The sequence below is a fragment of the Bufo gargarizans genome, chromosome 10 (genome assembly GCF_014858855.1).
Source record: "Bufo gargarizans isolate SCDJY-AF-19 chromosome 10, ASM1485885v1, whole genome shotgun sequence".
Lineage (NCBI taxonomy): Eukaryota > Metazoa > Chordata > Amphibia > Anura > Bufonidae > Bufo > Bufo gargarizans.
The window spans coordinates 112,524,589-112,542,827 of NC_058089.1; positions in this window are offsets into that span (position 1 = coordinate 112,524,589).

Sequence of the window (18,239 nt, forward strand, 5' to 3'; positions counted from 1 at the left end):
TTTTGGACACTACAGTATAAGGTGACAGTTTTATTGGTACTATTTTGGGATACATATGATTTTTGATCGCTCGATTTTACACTTTTATGATTTTTACAACACTCTGCTGCTATCGCTCTTCCATCCTCAATCTTGAATTGGGGGGATCGGGGCTAAAGGGACTCCACAACAGCTCAGCCCCGATCTCCTCAACACTCACTTGTTGAGGAGATCAGAGCTGCGCTGTAGGATTCGGGGCTGCCGCCAAGCAGGCTCGTGCTGCAATTGTCAGTCAAGTCTGACTGACCAATCACAGGCAGGGACCGCGCTGTCCCTGTGTTTTTATTACACTAATTGTCTTATTACCAATAATTAACTTCTAACATCTTGTATTTATTTATTTATGTATTATCTAATAAACAATACTCATTTATACCCTTGTATCTATTTGCATACATCTCCACAGGACTTCTGCCCTGCACCTCAGATTTCGTCTGGCCTGCTTTCTGTAAATGTTCTTTTGTGGGCTTGCCCTGGTTGGTCCCTGCTCCAGGACAGGCTAAACTGTCAGCACCTACAGTGTTTTTTATCTGATGTCTCAGACTAGGCTAACGCTGGTTTAATTGACTAATTAGGGCTCATGCACATGAACATAAGGGCCCCGTGTCTGTACTGCAGACTGCTTCTGGCGGGTCCGCAATATATTGGGACTGGCCATGTGCATTCCGTCCTCCATCACATTGATTTGAATGGGTCCGCTATCCGCAAGATACGGCCAAAGATAGAACATGTCCTATCTTTTGGAGAGCGGAGGCATGGATCAAAAACCCATGGAAAAACTACGAAGTGCTTCTGTGTAAGGTTTAAAGATGTGCTTCAATTATCAAACAAGGGGCAACATTTCATAAGTTTGGCACAAAGGATATGCGTGCAGATAGCCTATCACACCTCTTATATACCCACCGAGCCAGCTCAGCACACGTCACTTCCTTCATGAGTTACGAAGGTAGGACGTGGTCAGAACAATGGGACTCCGCTGTGTATGTTGTGGGGTCTCACTCTGGTAGATAGGATTAGCGGACGCAGTATAGAGGCACCAACCAAACAGTTCAGTGTTTTATTCACACTTTAGGCAAGTGACAAAACAAGCGGTCATATTCAAACAAAAAGTCACCTTGCGGTGTTGGTGGTAATTCACACCATGCGGCAATTCTGCCTCAGAGTCCTTGAGCATAGCAGCACCAACCTGTTTTCACAGCAAACAATCAAGTAGCAAGCCTTCATCCAGACCAGGGCTGGCCAACCTGAGGCTCCCCAGCTGTTGCAAAACTACAACTCCCAGCATGCCCACACTGCCTACACGTATCAGCCTAAGAGCAGTTGTTTTTATCGGTCCGCAAAATGTGGTTCCGTTGTTCCGTGATCCGTGTCCGTTTCTGTTTCCGTGTGTCTTCCTTTATTTTTGTAGGATCACCAGACATGAAGGAAAGTAAAAAAAAAGTCTAAGTCAAGTTTGCCATGCAAATGATAGGAAAAAAACGGACACGGATGACAATCTTGTGTGCCTCCGCGTTTTTTCACGGACCCATTGACTTGAATGGGTCCGCAAACCATTTTCAGTGAAAAAAATAGGACAGGTTATATTTTTTTTTTGACGGACTGAAACTACGGATCACGGACGCGGATGACAAACGGTGCATTAGCCGAGTTTTCAACTGACCCATTAAAAGTCAATGGGTCCGCAGAAAATCACGAAAGACGGAACAACGGACACAGAATAAAACAACGGTCGTGTGCATGAGGCCTAACAGGAAGCTTACCAAGGCAGGCCTGGGAAGCTTCAGAAGCGTACAGGCTGCCATGGTAATTGATTGATTTCACTGCAAGAACTCCAATTGGAAGGCAGAGGGAGCCGCATCTCTGTACCTTGCCTCACAGATGCAGTGATCGGTGTTGATCGCGGCATTTGAGGAGGTTAAATGATGGGGGTTCAGATGGATTGCCGTTCCCCGTCATTGCGGCAGGGTGTCTGCTGTATTATACAGCGAGCACCAGCCACATATGGAGCGGGATCACTGCTCCATATATTACATCAGCCACCGTGAAATGCCGAAACATGACAGTGGTTGAAGGGGTTAAGTAAAGTAACAGTCACCGAGAGTTGTCAACACATGGGCGGGTTCCATCGACCAGCGCCCAACATGGCACTCGGCGGATGCCCCTATGATACAAGCAGAGGTGATAACAAGACATCTTATCCTAAGGATGTCTCCAATGGAACCGAGCTCTCTGTTCCAAAACTAAGGGGGTCATTTATTAATCAGAAATATGCCTATATTAGGCCTATTACTGGCGCGGATTCCCAGCTCACACCAGGTCTACAAAAGTTTTAGGTGCAGAAAATGGTCTAAATGTAAGACAGCAAGGAAGCTGTCTTACATTGAGAAGCGGCAGTGAATCTTCTTAAAATATGTAGAGGTCCACCCTTCTACATAACTGCGGGGGAACCACCGTCGGTGCAGGGCTTTATTAAGACCGGCATCTAAAGTGACGTTCTTAATAAATGTGCCCCTAAGTCTTTTCTACTCTCCTGAATTCTCCTAGCCCCACCTAAAGGTCAATACACATGTACAGTTACCTCATAATGCAGAAATCTGGCCAGGTATTGGACATCTCTAAAGAGCTTCATTAAGTTAAAGGGGAAAAATCCAATTAAAAACCTCACTTTACACTGTTATTTGGTTAATGAAAATGTTTAGGTTTGTTGTATTTATCTGCTCAATAGTATCGCATGGTTAGGTCAGGGTTAACACCTTGATTCAACCCCTTTATGTTGTTAGGAGATGGACCTAGGTCTGCCCCTAGTCAGTAGAGAGTCTAATGGGGAAGAGAGATTACATACATATGCTTTCTCCTCATGACTCAGCCTGAATTCCAGAGGGATATTCTTTCTGAGCTACTGCTGAGGAAGCAGCTTTATCCAAAGTGCTCCATCAGGGGCGGATTGGCCATAAACCTTACAGGGAAATTTCCTGGTGGGCTGATGCCAAGGGAGCTGCCTAGGCCCCTCTCACAGCCGGCCAGTGGAAGTTTTTGGCGATGTATATTGTGCTGGTGGCAGTATTTTGTGACGAACTGTGGCATTTGGCTCTGTTGGGGCGGTATAATGTGCCACAATATGGTATTGCTGGCCCAATTTGGACCCAACTACAAAACTTGTCCGCTTTTAGTATTTTTTCCAGGGCCACTTTAAGTTCCCAGTCCGCCCCTGTACTCCATACACAGAAAGGTGGAAGATTGGAAGTTCAGAATCTGCAAGGCCGTGGACTTGAGTCAGTCAGGCTTATAGAGACTTTACCGCTGAGACGGGAAATAATGCTAGAGCCCCCTGCCACAATATAAAACTGTTTGGCCAGCTGTATATTAATTCTGCACCCCTCAGCCCAGGAATTAAAGAACATCCACCAGGAAACTCATTGCATGCCTCAGGTTATGCAGAGAGAGACTTTAGAAAGACAGAGAGAAGGAGTACTACAACCCCTATCATTGCTGAAATCCATACATTGCTGTAGGTGCAAACAGTGACTAGGCAAGTCTCTGTTTACTAAAGTGCAGAATAGGAGTAGTAGTACTGTACATCCAACGGTATCAAGGCACACTTCCAAGCAAATCACACTTCAGTTCTTCCTCTACAGCAGGGATCAGCAACCTCCGGCACTCCAGCTGTTGTAAAACTACAACTCCCATCATGCATACTTGCTCTGCTCTTCTAAGAACACTCATAGAAATGAATGGAGCATGCTGGGAACTGTAGTTTCACAACAGCTGGAGTGCCGATGGTTGCTGATCCCTGCTGTAGAGGAAGAACTGAAGTGTGATTTGCTTGGAAGTGTGCCTTGATACCGTTGGATGTACAGTACTACTACTCCTATTCTGCACTTTAGTAAACAGAGACTTGCCTAGTCACTGTTTGCACCTACATCCATACTCTTGCTTTGCACCAGTGGCGTACCGCCCATATAGGCAGACCACGCCGTTGCTATGGGGCCCGCGGCACAGGGGGGCCCGGAGCACATGGAAGGCCCCTCCCCTATGTCTACTCTGCTGCACAGACAGTTCTCCCTCCTACCCGGCGCGCCGTGACGCAGCACAATGGCTCCTACTACTTCCAGTGAACAGCATCGGTGGGACCCCGACTATGGAGACTTATGAAGCTACGGGATCCGGCTCCTGGGGAGACGTGAGCAGGCAGGTAAGTGTGCCAGGTATGTGGACGGGAGCAGACCGTGTATGGAGCCGTCTCCCGCCCCTCTGCTGCAGAATCCGCTCTCCGCTGCTCCCGCTGTGGAAATTTTCTGTGTGCAGCCACGCTGACTTCAGCCAGGATGGCTACCTGCACTTTCTTACTGGCCCCTTTTTCAGTGCAGGTTCCTTCAGGCTACGTCTCCTCCTCCCAGCAGGGCTGGTCTCCTGCTCAAGCGCTCCTGCAGCCCCCTGGACACATCGGGCTAGGGCCCCCCACTGCCACAAGGACTCTGTGGGGGCAGGTGCCCACTGCAAGAGCAAGTATTCATATAGAAAGTGCCCACAGCAAGGGCAAGGACAGGGCAGGTACCCACAGCAAGAGCAAGGACGGGGCAGGTGCCCACTGAAAGAGCAAGGATGGGGCAGGTGCCCACCTCTAAGGCAAGGAGCCACTGGGCAGGTATCCACTGCAAGGGGAAGGACTAATATGGCAGGTGCCTACTACTAGGTCAAAGAATGGGCAGGTGCTAATTGCTAGGGCAAGGAGCTACAATTGCTATGTGGGGGCAAATGACTATATGGGGGAAGTGTGGGAGAAATGACTATATGGGGGAAGTGTGGTGGAAATTACTATTTGGGGGAAACTGCTGTGTTGGGGCAGTGTGGGGGAAATTATAACGGACTATGCAGAGTTGTTTTGGACGGAAAAGCCAGAACCAGTGAAATTTTGACCACCTGGCTTAGCGGCGTCATGCACATGGCCGTATGTTTGGTTTACAGATTGGAAACACACTAATTTCTGATGACACATTCCTCTTGGAAAAACAGAAGACCTGATATGAAGAAATACACAGTTTTCATTTTTATCCACTAGATGGCGATAGATGACATGTAATGTAATGCGCCTGCTCTGAGGGTCACTGATGGACACCTGTGCCGGCGGCGTTTCCTCTGAAATGTGATATGATATTAATTGGTATTTAATATAAAGTATGTATTACACTGTACACTGACACCATCTAAAGTAATACACTTGGCGATGGGAGGCCTGTACGAGGACGTCAAGGCCTATATTCAAAGTCTCCATGTAGAAGCACATGCATCACTAAGACACGCCTGTATCTATGGTATAAATGACTGACAGAGACAGACAAGCCTTAGGCCCCTTTCACATGGGCGAGTTTTCCACACATGTCTAATGCGTGAGGTGAACGCACAGCACCCGCACTGAATCCGGATCCATTCACTTCAATGGGGCTGTTCAGATGAGCGGTGATTTTCATGCATCACTTGTGCGTTGCATGAAAATCGCAGCATGTTCTATATTCTGCGTTTTTCACGCAACGCAAGGCCCCATAGAAATGGATGGATCTGCGTGAAAATCGAAAGCAAGTGCGGATGCAGTGCGATTTTCACGCATGGTTGCTAGGAGACGATAAAAGTCAATTTACTGTATTATTTTCCCTTATAACATGGTTATAAAGGAAAATAATAGCATTCTGAATACAGAATGCATAGTAAAATTAACTCGCCTTATCCTCTTGTTCGCGCAGCCGGCATGTCTTCTTTCTTCATCTTTCAGGACCTGCAAAAGGACCTTTGATGATGTAATCGCGCTCACCACGTGGTGATGTCAGCGCAGGTCCTGCCGAATGAAGATAGAAGATTTCTATCTTCATTCAGCAGGACCTGCGCTGACGTCACCGCGCTCACCATGTTTACGCCATCAAAGGTCCTTTTGCAGGTCCTGAAAGAAGCAAGAAGACAATGCCAGCTGAGCGATCAATTGGATGAGGTGAATTTTTATTTTATTTTTTAACCCCTCAATCCACATTTTAGTAAGCATCCTGTATTAAGAATGCTATTATTTTCCTTTATAACCATGTTCTTCAGTGAAGAAGTCCGGGTTCGGGTCTGGGTACCACATTCAGTTTTTTTTCACGAGCGTGCAAAACGCATTGCACTAGTGCAGAAAAAACTGAACATCGGAACGCAATCGCAATCGGTGCCTACATCCGGAGCAAATCCGGGACGCCCGTGTGAAAGAGGCCTTACACTCACTCTGTTGGGGGTGTTTGCTTTCTAGAGATGAAGACACATGGAGCCTGAAGATTCCTGACCTTCAACCATGATACTTCAAGGACATTAAGACTATTTCTGTAAGTAATCAACTCTTATGAAGACTGAAAATAAATCGCATTATTCATTCTTTTATATAACTTTTGTTGAGTCCTGGTGATGAGTCCTCCGGGTGTTATTTACTCCAAATAAACATACACTATATTTGGAGAGGATAACCCAATCAGGTTGATATATTTTTCATACATAAATATCACTTGGAGACTTAATACATCATCCAGGAAATGACACCTGTGAAGAAAAGGAGACGTGAATGCAGAGGTGAGGCGCTGCTGTTATTTATATCAGGGGTCTCAAACATCTGCAGATATATGGGCGACACATAGAAAAAATTTCCAATTGACAGGCCGCATACATTTCAATACGATACAATGCAAAATCATTACTACTGGAATCCCCCTATGGTGTCCCCATTATTTATTATGCCCCCCCAGCAGTAGCTCCAATAGTTACATTACTCCCTTAGTATTCCAAAAGCCCCCCTGTAATGGTCCCAGTATTTATAATGCACCCCTGCTACAGTTATAACCGCAGGGGTTAGACCCGCTTAGTGCTTCAGCCTCAATTAGGGTTGAGCGTATCTAATCCTATCATGTCTGATGCTGTATCTAATCCTATCTTGTGTGATTCTGCCTGCTGAGCTCCTGTATCTAATCCTATCATGTGTGATACTGTCTGCTGAGCTGTGTATCTAATCCTATCCTGTGTGATACTGTCTGCTGAGCTGTGTATCTAATCCTATCCTGTGTGATACTGTCTGCTCAGCTGTGTATCTAATCCTATCCATGTGTGATACTGTCTGCTGAGCTGTGTATCTAATCCTATCCATGTGTGATACTGTCTGCTCAGCTGTGTATCTAATCCTTCCATGTGTGATACTGTCTGCTGAGCTGTGTATCTAATCCTATCCTGTGTGATACTGTCTGCTCAGCTGTGTATCTAATCCCATCATGTGTGATACTGTCTGCTGAGCTGTGTATCTAATCCTATCCTGTGTGATACTGTCTGCTGAGCTGTGTATCTAATCCTATCCTGTGTGATACTGTCTGCTGAGCTGTGTATCTAATCCTATCCTGTGTGATACTGTCTGCTGAGCTGTGTATCTAATCCTATCCTGTGTGATACTGTCTGCTGAGCTGTGTATCTAATCCTATCCTGTGTGATACTGTCTGCTCAGCTGTGTATCTAATCCTATCATGTGTGATACTGTCTGCTGAGCTGTGTATCTAATCCTTCATGTGTGATACTGTCTGCTGAGCTGTATATCTAATCCTATCATGTGTGATATTGTCTGCTGAGCTGTGTATCTAATCCTGTACTGTGTGATACTGTCTGCTGAGCTGTGTATCTAATCCTATCCTGTGTGATACTGTCTGCTGAGCTGTGTATCTAATCCTGTACTGTGTGATACTGTCTGCTGAGCTGTATCTAAACCTATCATGTGTGATACTGTCTGTTCCCACCATGTGTGATATGAGAGGTTAGGCTACTTTCACACTTGCGGCAGTGTGATCCGGCGGGCAGATCCGTCGTCGGAACTGGCCGCCAGATCCGCCGATCTGCTGCTGCCTGAAAGCATTTGTGAGACGGATCCGGATGCGGATCCGTCTCACAAATGCATTGCAAGGACGGATCCGTCTCTCCGCTTGTCATGCGGACCGACGGATCCGTCTTGTACATTTTTCGCATTTTTACCGATCTGCGCATGCGCATGCCGGAACGACGGATCCGGCATTCCGGTATTCTGAATGCCGGATCCGGCGCTAATACATTCCTATGGGAAAAAATGCCGAATCCGGCGTTCAGGCATGTCTTCAGTTTTTTTCGCCGGAGAAAAAACCGTAGCATGCTGTGATCAGTCAAAACGACTGAACTGAAGACATCCTGATGCAAACTGAACGGATTACTCTCCATTCAGAATGCATGGGGATAAAACTGATCAGTTCTTTTCCGGTATAGAGCCCCTAGGACGGAACTCAGTGCCGGAAAAGAAAAAATTAGGCTACTTTCACACTCGCGTTCATAGACGTTTAGAACGGAGCCGTTTGTATTATCTTTAACATAGCCAAGATGCTGATGAAACTGAGCCAAACGGATCCGTCCTGGCACAAAATGTAATTTAATGGGGACGGATTCATTTTCACTGGCACAATAGAAAACGGATCCGTCCTCCATTGACTTTCAATGGCGTTCAAGACGGATCCGGTTTCTATTGTGCCAGATTGTGTCAGTGAAAATGAATCCGTCCTAATTGACTTACATTGTGTGTCAGGACGGATCCGTTTGGAATCAGTTTCATCAGCGTTTTGGTGTCCGTCTCCAAAGCGGAATGGAAATGAATCAGAGGCAAACTGATGCATTGTGAGCGGATCCTTATCCATTCAGAATGCATTAGGGCAAAACTGATCCGTTTTGGACCGCTGGTGAGAGCCCTGAACGGATCTCACAAACGGAAAGCCAAAACGCCAGTGTGAAAGTAGACTAAGTAGTACACTGATTTTACATGTTTTTGGGGTGAAGTTCTGTCCATGGACAGTAGGGGGAGCCCTGCTCCTGAATCTTCATGTTCTATGTGCCTGGTGACCTCCAGTGTATAGATAGGAGGGCGGCTGTACATTGCTGATCTTATCTCACTCTGCCCAACTCCTCGGTCACATGTCGTAATGTCATCTACTGAAGCCGTGACAGCGCAGGATGGGACGATGACCATATCCTGATAGTGCAGATACAACATGCAACAGGCGTCTCCCCCCAGGGCCCTTAATAGAAGTATGTTGCACCTACCTGGATACGGCTGGACCCCAGGCTTTGGCTCTGAAGCAATAAAATAGGGGGAATAATTGAGGGATTGAAGAAAGAATCGAGTCCAGACCTTATATAAAGTCCAAAGAGAATGCCCAAAGGGCATATGTGGGGCCTGCCACACCATTAAAAAGGGGGAACAGGACCGTTCCTGGTATTCGTGGGGGTCGCAGTATCGGATCCCACTAATCATATAGTTATGCCCTATGGTGTGGAGAGGATAACTTGAAAACCTGGACAACCCCTTTAAATCATCCACCACCGCACCACCAGTATCTCTTTACATGACAGCAGTGATGCCTGCAAATACGGAATATCATCACTGCCGCCATGTAAACCATACGTGTCCATACTGGAGGATATGACACACTGTGCAGAATTTTTCGGGCATAAGTCCAAACCCCTTTACAGGTCATAACCTTTAACAAAGCCTAAGCAAAGGTGCTAGAGGAGCAACGTGAGCAAAGGGCACAAACGGAGGGTCATAACTGAAGCAGAGGCATTAGGGTCTCCTGAGGCAGGGTAATATGCCACTCTGAACTCATAGATCTGTGTCTGCTATAAACTAATCCCCTATTTCCCCCATACAGTCTCCTACAGCTCACTACTGTCACACACCTGAGAAATCAGCCCAGCACTGCAGAGGAGTCCTTCTCTCCAGCAACCACAGTTTTCTGACAGCAGGGAGGGCAGAAGGATGGTCAGACATGTTCTCTCCTCCTTCACAGCCAGCAGCCGGGAAGTTTAGAAGATACTGTGGAGCCTCCTGTACAATTTACACCAGTAGGAGGCTGCACCACTGTGCGATACTGCCACCTGGAGGCTACAATAATTATCTCTCCTGAGAAAACAAGAGAAATAATTACTCCTCCGACTTATTTCTGGGCGCAGGAGACTGGGGGCCCACCGAGGAACCCCCCGCCTCCCCAGTGGGCCAGTCCGAGCCTGTCGTGCTGTATCCTCCTCCAAGTCTTTTTTATTATAATTATATGTATTTTAAATTTGGTGACCACATGTTTCAGTTTAGGAGCCAATTTGGGGTATCTTTTTTTTTAGTCTGGAGATGTCATATGACCTAGGAAGAGACTGTGGTGCTCACAAAGCACCGGGCCCCTCCCTTCATTTTATTTTAGTATTTTTAATTTTTTTTGTATGAAGAGGCTACGGTGCGTTCATACAAAGTCTCTTCACCACAGTCTCTTCATACAAAAAATTAAAATAAAAAATTAAAATAAAAAATAAAATGAAGGGAGGGGCCCAAGTTGGGTAGACATCCCCGGGCCTATCATGCACTTAATCCACCCCTGACTCTGTGTATTGCCGCGCTGTAACTCTGGTTACACTGAGCCGCGCTGGTACGGAATTTTGTTTGTTTGTTTGCCTCCTGTTGGCTCCGGGTGTTCCTATGACTATGGAAGGGTCCATTCACACGTCCGCAAAAAGGGTCCGCATCCATTCCGCAATTTTGCAGAACAGGTGCAGACCCATTCATTTTCAATGGGGCCGGAATGTGCTTTCCGCATCCGCACTTCCGTTCCGCCCAAAAATAGAACATGTCCTGGTCTTGTCCGCAATTGCATTTTCTATGAGAGTGCCGGCAATGTGCGGTCCGCAAAATGCAGAAAGCACATTGCCGGTGTCCGTGTTTTGCGGATCCGCAAAACACATATGGACGTGTGAATGGACCCTAAAACGGTATAAAGGGCAAGCAAGTCAGCCGCGGAGAGCGGAGGCTTCCTCATACGGGACGTGGTGCTTTTTCTTCCTGCAGTGTGGACGGAAAGAAAGGTGCATGTCATGGGTGACATGGATGACTGCAGGGAGTGTCCTCTCTGTGCTGCTCCCAGCTCGTTTTCACTGGTATCAGCTGAGTCACTCGCCCCACTCGAAGTTCCAGCCATGGTTTCCGCACCCATTTTCTATTGATTGATACAAGGCCACAGTGAATGGAGACTCTCTACCCCTCCCTGCAGTGAAGATGGTAAATGTTGTGGAGATCCACCTTTGTGGTGCACAGTGTCAAATCCACTGCAAATCGCCGTGTAACACGCCTCTTACACGTCATGCTGTAAATCGCTGGGATCACTGATGTGTAGCATTAAGGAAAACTCCACCGTCGATGAACAAACAACATATATTTTTCTTTACTTTTCTCTTGTACTGTTTTTTTTTCCCCCTCCAGTCACATCCAAAGCTGCATTCTCGGCTGTGCTGGTTTCCTGGTGGTTGCCTTGAAAGCAGATGGGAGTAAGATTGCTGTGCAATATTAGAAAAACATGGCTGTATTCTTCTAGAAGGAGCGCCACCCTTGCCCATAGCTTGTGACAGGTATTGCCAGAAGCAGATTAATCAATGAGGGCAAAATTGGGCACCCGCCCAGGTCCAAAGGCTCATCTCCATTCCAATGAATAGAGCTACAGTACCACATGCAACAGCAGCTACAAGATTAAATGCAGCTCTGGGTCTGACTAGAGTTTAAGACGAGGAGAAACTGTGTAGAACTATAGCAAAATAAGCGATCTGCAAAGAGTAGGATGTGCAGAAAGTAGAGCCATACAATGGCTGCAAAGTCTCTCCGGAAGTAATGTCACTATATGGCGGGTATAACTTGGGTATAACCCATGGACTAGTCACATTAAACGGACGAGCTGATGTGCCCAAAAATAAGTGGCACCTTTTTTTTGTAATTTTGTACAACCCCCTGTAGTGCAGATGGCGGCATGCAAACCCTTCTGTCAGAGGAGCCCGAAGTGCACTGGAATAGGATGTGCCACACAGAACAATGGGAGGGCAGCGTGAACTAGTGGTAGAGACACAAGAGTAAAACGCTGGCTAATTCTCTTGATTTGTCCAGTTTGCAAACTTACCAACACTGCAGATGGTAATTCGGGAAATGTTCCCCCCAGGGACAGTCCCTGCAAATTCAGAACTGTTGGCAACAATGTTATTTTGCTAAAATCTGCATTGAGCGGCTCCAGGGCCAGGGACTCCTCCATACAAGGCAGGGGCTCAGGAGTCATTTTCACGTGATATTCATGTGCGAACATGGACAACTTTTCTTATCTCCAATGTGTCTGGTTGTTTTTTGAGTGTTTCCTGTGACTTCAAAAGTTTAACTGTTTTCCCTTAGTCCTAACAGCAGAACAATAATGGGGTATGTCTGCCCCTGTGTACTAGTAGATCAGATGGAATTTTTAATTAATCAAATTAATCGCTAATTAAATGGGGACCCCCTGAGACTATAGAAGCGTGTCTAGACCCTCCTAACCGGTCTATATTATAAAATATACTTGGCATGGGAAGCTTGAGCTTGGTCATAACCAGCAGCACAATAATGGGGAATTAACAAGAAGTGTCCCCATAAGAAGGGCCCTCTAGTGTGGTGGAACTCAGAATTGAACGAATCTCTGAGAATCGGAAATGCAACATATTGTGCAAGCTCCAAGCTGCACGCCAAATCTGATCCAGCAGGATCAGGCTTCCATCAGCCCAAGATATCAGATAAGGTCTCCATTCTTTTATCCAGCTCTGAGCCAAAGCGTCTACTTGACTCCTATTCTAACCCGCAGACGTTCACTTGGAAGCCTTATCCCCGGTCTAAGCCAGAGAGCAATTTGCCTGTGGTTATCAGGGCCCTAGACTTGGCTGACAACTTATCTGTCGGGAGCTAGCACCACAGATAACATATCATAGCTGGAACTGTAGACCTCAGGGCTTTGGAGACATTATTAGCAGCCGCAGCAACCAAACACTGGCCGCCCCCCGTCATTGAACCCCTAAGATGCCGCGTTCAACACTGACCGCAGCATCTGGCCTTTCAGGGGCTAAAAACAAAAGAATACATACCTAATCTTATTGCTCGCGGAAAGGCCGCCACGGCCATCTTGATTGAAGAAAATGCACCAAAGCTCACATGCGCTAACGTGTGACCTCATCACGCTGGCCGGGTACGTGGACGTCACTGTGCCCAGCCAGCGATACCATGAAGCGCAAGGAAAGTCAGGTTCGTGAGAAATCGAATTTTTCCTGAATTCAGATCGAAGTCTACTTTGTTAACGTCAATTTGCCCAACAATAGTTACATGAGTAGATCATTGGTTAAAGGGGTTTTCTGAGATTTTGTAACCAATGATCTATCCTCTGGATAGTTCTTCAGTCTCTGATCGTGGGGGTCTGACACTCAAGAACCCCGCTGATATGCTGTTTGAGAAGACACTGGCACTAGCAGTAGCACCACAGCCTTCTCTTAGCCCGCCAAGCACAGCGCCGCACATTGTAAAGTGGCTGTGCAACGGGCGCCTCCCCCTAGGGCCCTCTATGTAATGCGACCCAGGTGTAGGAATGCCAAGTGGTATAGTGCGGCCTAAAATGTCCCTTTACATGTGTAACTGTGGTCCTACCTGGATACAGCTGGACCCCTGGCGTTGGCTCCGCAGCAATAAATAGGGGGAATAATTGAGGGATTTGAAAGAAAGATTGAGTCCAGACCTTGCATATAGTTTAACAGCAGCTTTACTTGAATAAACGTTCATCAGAAACAGTCTTCAAGCTTTATCTTGGTCCCAGCAGGCTTTAGCATTAAAACTGGAAGGCAAACTCGTCTCTGCTACATCTGTTTCTCTCTGGCTCTGCTGTACTGACAGGATGGCGGTAAAACTTTGCCTCCTCTGTCTGCTGCACTTCTTTCCTTGTAGCCTGACTCTTAATTTATGCCGGGTACCTATCTTCCTGGCTCCTGAGCCTTCAGGCTTTGGCCTCCATGGCCAGCAGTGCTGAGGGTGCTCTGGCTGGCTTGGGCACATCCAGCAGAGATGTGCCCTGCACACCTTCCTCTAGCAAGGGGTAAGCTAGACTCACTAGAACTTCTGCCCCATCCTTCCTGCAGGAAGTAGGGCTGGCCCACTCCCCTACAGAGGGGGGTGAGAATGGAATGGTAAGGTCCACTCTCTCTAAGTACAGCTCTGCCATGTTTGCTGCCACCTGCTGGTGAACCAGGCACATTACATGGGAACTTAACAGTTAAGAAATGCACAGTGTATAGGACCTGAACAAAATGCATAAAATGATCTTTTGTTAGTGCAAAAAAAGACAGTAGCAGGGTGCAGAAGTGATAATGCCACTCTGGGGCATTACAGCTGTGCTTGGTATCGCAGCTCAACCCTATTGACTTCTATGGTACTGAGCTGCTCCTAGGCTACGTGACTGATAAACGTGTTGTCACTGGCCTAGGAAAAGCTGTGAGAAGGCCACGGCGCTACTGCAAGCATCGGTGGGGGTCCCGGGTGTCCCACCAATCAGATACTGATGATCTATCCAGAGGATAGATCTCAGTAAAAGTATTTTGTGAAAACTCCTTTAGAAAGTCATAAAATCGAAGTGATTACCGAGTAGTGTAAAAGCATAGAATGACTGAATGACAAGCGTTAATCAATTGTTTGTAGAAACCTGAATCATCGTTTGTCGTCCACCTGTGTGAACAGGTGTCGATTACAGCACGGACGATTCCACTGGTGGGAAGAAATGCATCTATTACACAATACCGTGAGCATCTAAAGGGTGGGAATGTTAACGACTCAAATAAAAACTTGATTGTCTCTCAAACGAATCAATTATCTACTCGTGTAAAGGGCCCTTAAGGGTACGTTCACACGAAAGTCCACCACAAGCTTAGTCCATCTTTGCTTCACGAGGTATGTATACCGCCAGTGTCTGTTGTACACTGCTGCTATGCTACCTTATCTACCTTCCTCCAGTACAATGCCATGAACTCGCTCACCCTCTAATGATAATGAACCAGTTCTCATCAGATCACTACAGCGATCAGGAGATTGTGACTGCACCTAGTGGCAGGCGTGAGTACTGCAAGCACTGGAACGGTGATGGATGGGGAGCACGATTTTATGCCATTCTGATCCTTTAAAAAAATAATTAAAAATGAGTGGCCTGACAACCCCTTTAAGGCTCTGTCCAGGGAGTTGTCGATGACTAGGTCTGAGGCAGCTGTAACAGAGGCGTTGTGGGTTGTCACCCGGCTTTCCTAGATGTGGATACATCCTGTAATATGTATTTGTCTGCCACCCTCGCCTATATATATATATTACAGCAAAAGTCATGTTCTGTGGCTGCTGGCAATTAAAGGGTTATTCGGGGGGCGCCGCTAGGACTCTCCGGGCTCAGGTATGCAGCTCAGGACTTTATGGCTGTGGTGTCCATAAACTGCGACTGTGTTACCTGCATACGTTGGGAGTTCTCTGCCCCCGGGGCCCGGTAATGAGCGCAGCAGGTGACAGCGGCGGGTAATTATTTACCATCGCACCCGCTGCAGTTAGATTTATTACCTGCTCATACGACGGCCGGGCTATTGACCTTGAGTGATGGTGGCCGAAGCCTTTCAGGGTCTGAAGTTCGCTGTTTGCGAGCCCCGTTCAGTCCGATAACATGGGGAATGCAAGTAGTTACTAAAAACAGACATGTCAGCAGAGGTGAACAGCGCTCTTTAACCCCTTAGTGACCACCCGTATGTCTTTTTACAGTGGTCACTAAGGAACCTTAGGCTCGGCCACCACCTTTCTCATGACAGCGCAGTCTAAATGCTGCACTGGTCCCCCTCACATGAGAGACGCGCTCCTGCCCTAACAGCCTGGACTGGCAAGAGTGCCAAGCCAGGCTGTTTAACCCCTTACATGCCGCTGGCAATGGTGCCCACAGCATGTAAGCGGTCACAGAGGGAGCGAACACCCTCTGTCTCCCATTGGCAACCCGCAAATGAGATTGCGGGGTGCTGATGTGCGTATAATCGGGCTGGGACCTGGTGTAGGCCCCAAGTCTGCCTTGAGTGTTCTCCAGCAGGGTGCGCCTCTCTGGTAGTTATATTCTTGTACATTGGAGCAGTATTATAGTAGTTATATTCTTGTACATAGGATGTACATTGGAGCAGTATTATAGTAGTTATATTCCTGTACATAGGAGCAGTATTATAGTAGTTATATTCTTGTACATAGGAGGCAGTATTATAGTAGTTATATTCTTGTACATGGGAGCAGTATTATAGTAGTTATATTCTTGTACATAGGAGGCAGTATTATAGTAGTTATATTCTTGTACATAGGAGCAGTATTATAGTAGTTATATTCTTGTACATAGGAGCAGTATTATAGTAGTTATATTCTTGTACATAGGAGCAGTATTATAGTAGTTATATTCTTGTACATAGGAGGAGTATTATAGTAGTTATATTCTTGTACATAGGAGCAGTATTATAGTAGTTATATTCTTGTACATAGGAGCAGTATTATAGTAGTTATATTCTTGTACATAGGAGCAGTATTATACTAGTTATATTCTTGTACATAGGAGGCAGTATTATAGTAGTTATATTCTTGTACATAGGAGGCAGTATTATAGTAGTTATATTCTTGTACATGGGAGCAGTATTATAGTAGTTATATTCTTGTACATAGGAGCAGTATTATAGTAGTTATATTCTTGTACATAGGAGGCAGTATTATAGTAGTTATATTCTTGTACATAGGAGCAGTATTATAGTAGTTATATTCTTGTACATGGGAGCAGTATTATAGTAGTTATATTCTTGTACATAGGAGGCAGTATTATAGTAGTTATATTCTTGTACATGGGAGCAGTATTATAGCAGTTATATTCTTGTACATAGGAGCAGTATTATAGTAGTTATATTCTTGTACAAAGGAGCAGTATTATAGTAGTTATATTCTTGTACATAGGAGGCAGTATTATAGTAGTTATATACTTGTACATAGGAGGCAGTACTACAGTATTTATAATGCTGCTTTCTGCAGCTTCAGAGGCACAGGCGACTATAAATGGCACCCAGAGTGCATGGATTGACATTTATTGTCCTATAATTATCACATTACTTCTGCACCAAAAGTGACCGGTTACAGGATTAGGTGATTTGCGGTGTATATATTCGCCTGTTGCTCAGACAATGTTGCTCTCAGGAATATAAATTAGTTCTCTCACCTCCTGATCCAGAAATACAGGTTTGGAGAATCACTGTTTCTCACAGTTACTGCTTCTTTTTTGTTTTGTCACTCATCATGCCAGTCTGTTCTCAACATTCCTCACGTACAGTACAGACCAAATGTTTGCACACACCTTCTCATTCAAAGAGTTTTCTTTATTTTCATGACTATGAAAATTGTACATTCACACTGAAGGCATCAAAACTATGAATTAACACATGTGGAATTATATACATAACAAAAAGTGTGAAACAACTGAAAATATGTCATATTCTAGGTTCTTCAAAGTAGCCACCTTTTTGCTTTGATTACTGCTTTGCACACTCTTGGCATTCTCTTGATGAGCTTCAAGAGGAAGTCATCTGAAATGGTCTTCCAACAGTCTTGAAGGAGTTCCCAGAGATGCTTAGCACTTGTTGGCCCTTTTGCCTTCACTCTGCGGTCCAGCTCACCCCAAACCATCTCGATTGGGTTCAGGTCCGGTGACTGTGGAGGCCAGGTCATCTGGCGCAGCACCCCATCACTCTCCTTCATGGTCAAATAGCCCTTACACAGCCTGGAGATGTTTGGGGTCATTGTCCTGTTGATAAATAAATGATGGTCCAACTAAACGCAAACCGGATGGAATAGCATGCCGCTGCAAGATGCTGTGGTAGCCATGCTGGTTCAGTATGCCTTCAATTTTGAATAAATCCCCAACAGTGTCACCAGCAAAGCACCCCCACACCATCACACCTCCTCCTCCATGCTTCACGGTGGGAACCAGGCATGTAGAGTCCATCCGTTCACCTTTTCTGCGTCGCACAAAGACACGGTGGTTGGAACCAAAGATCTCAAATTTGGACTCATCAGACCAAAGCACAGGTTTCCACTGGTCTGATGTCCATTCCTTGTGTTCTTTAGCCCAAACACGTCTCTTCTGCTTGTTGCCTGTCCTTAGCAGTGGTTTCCTAGCAGATATTCTACCATGAAGGCCTGATTCACACAGTCTCCTCTTAACAGTTGTTCTAGAGATGTGTCTGCTGCTAGAACTCTGTGTGGCATTGACCTGGTCTCTAATCTGAGCTGCTGT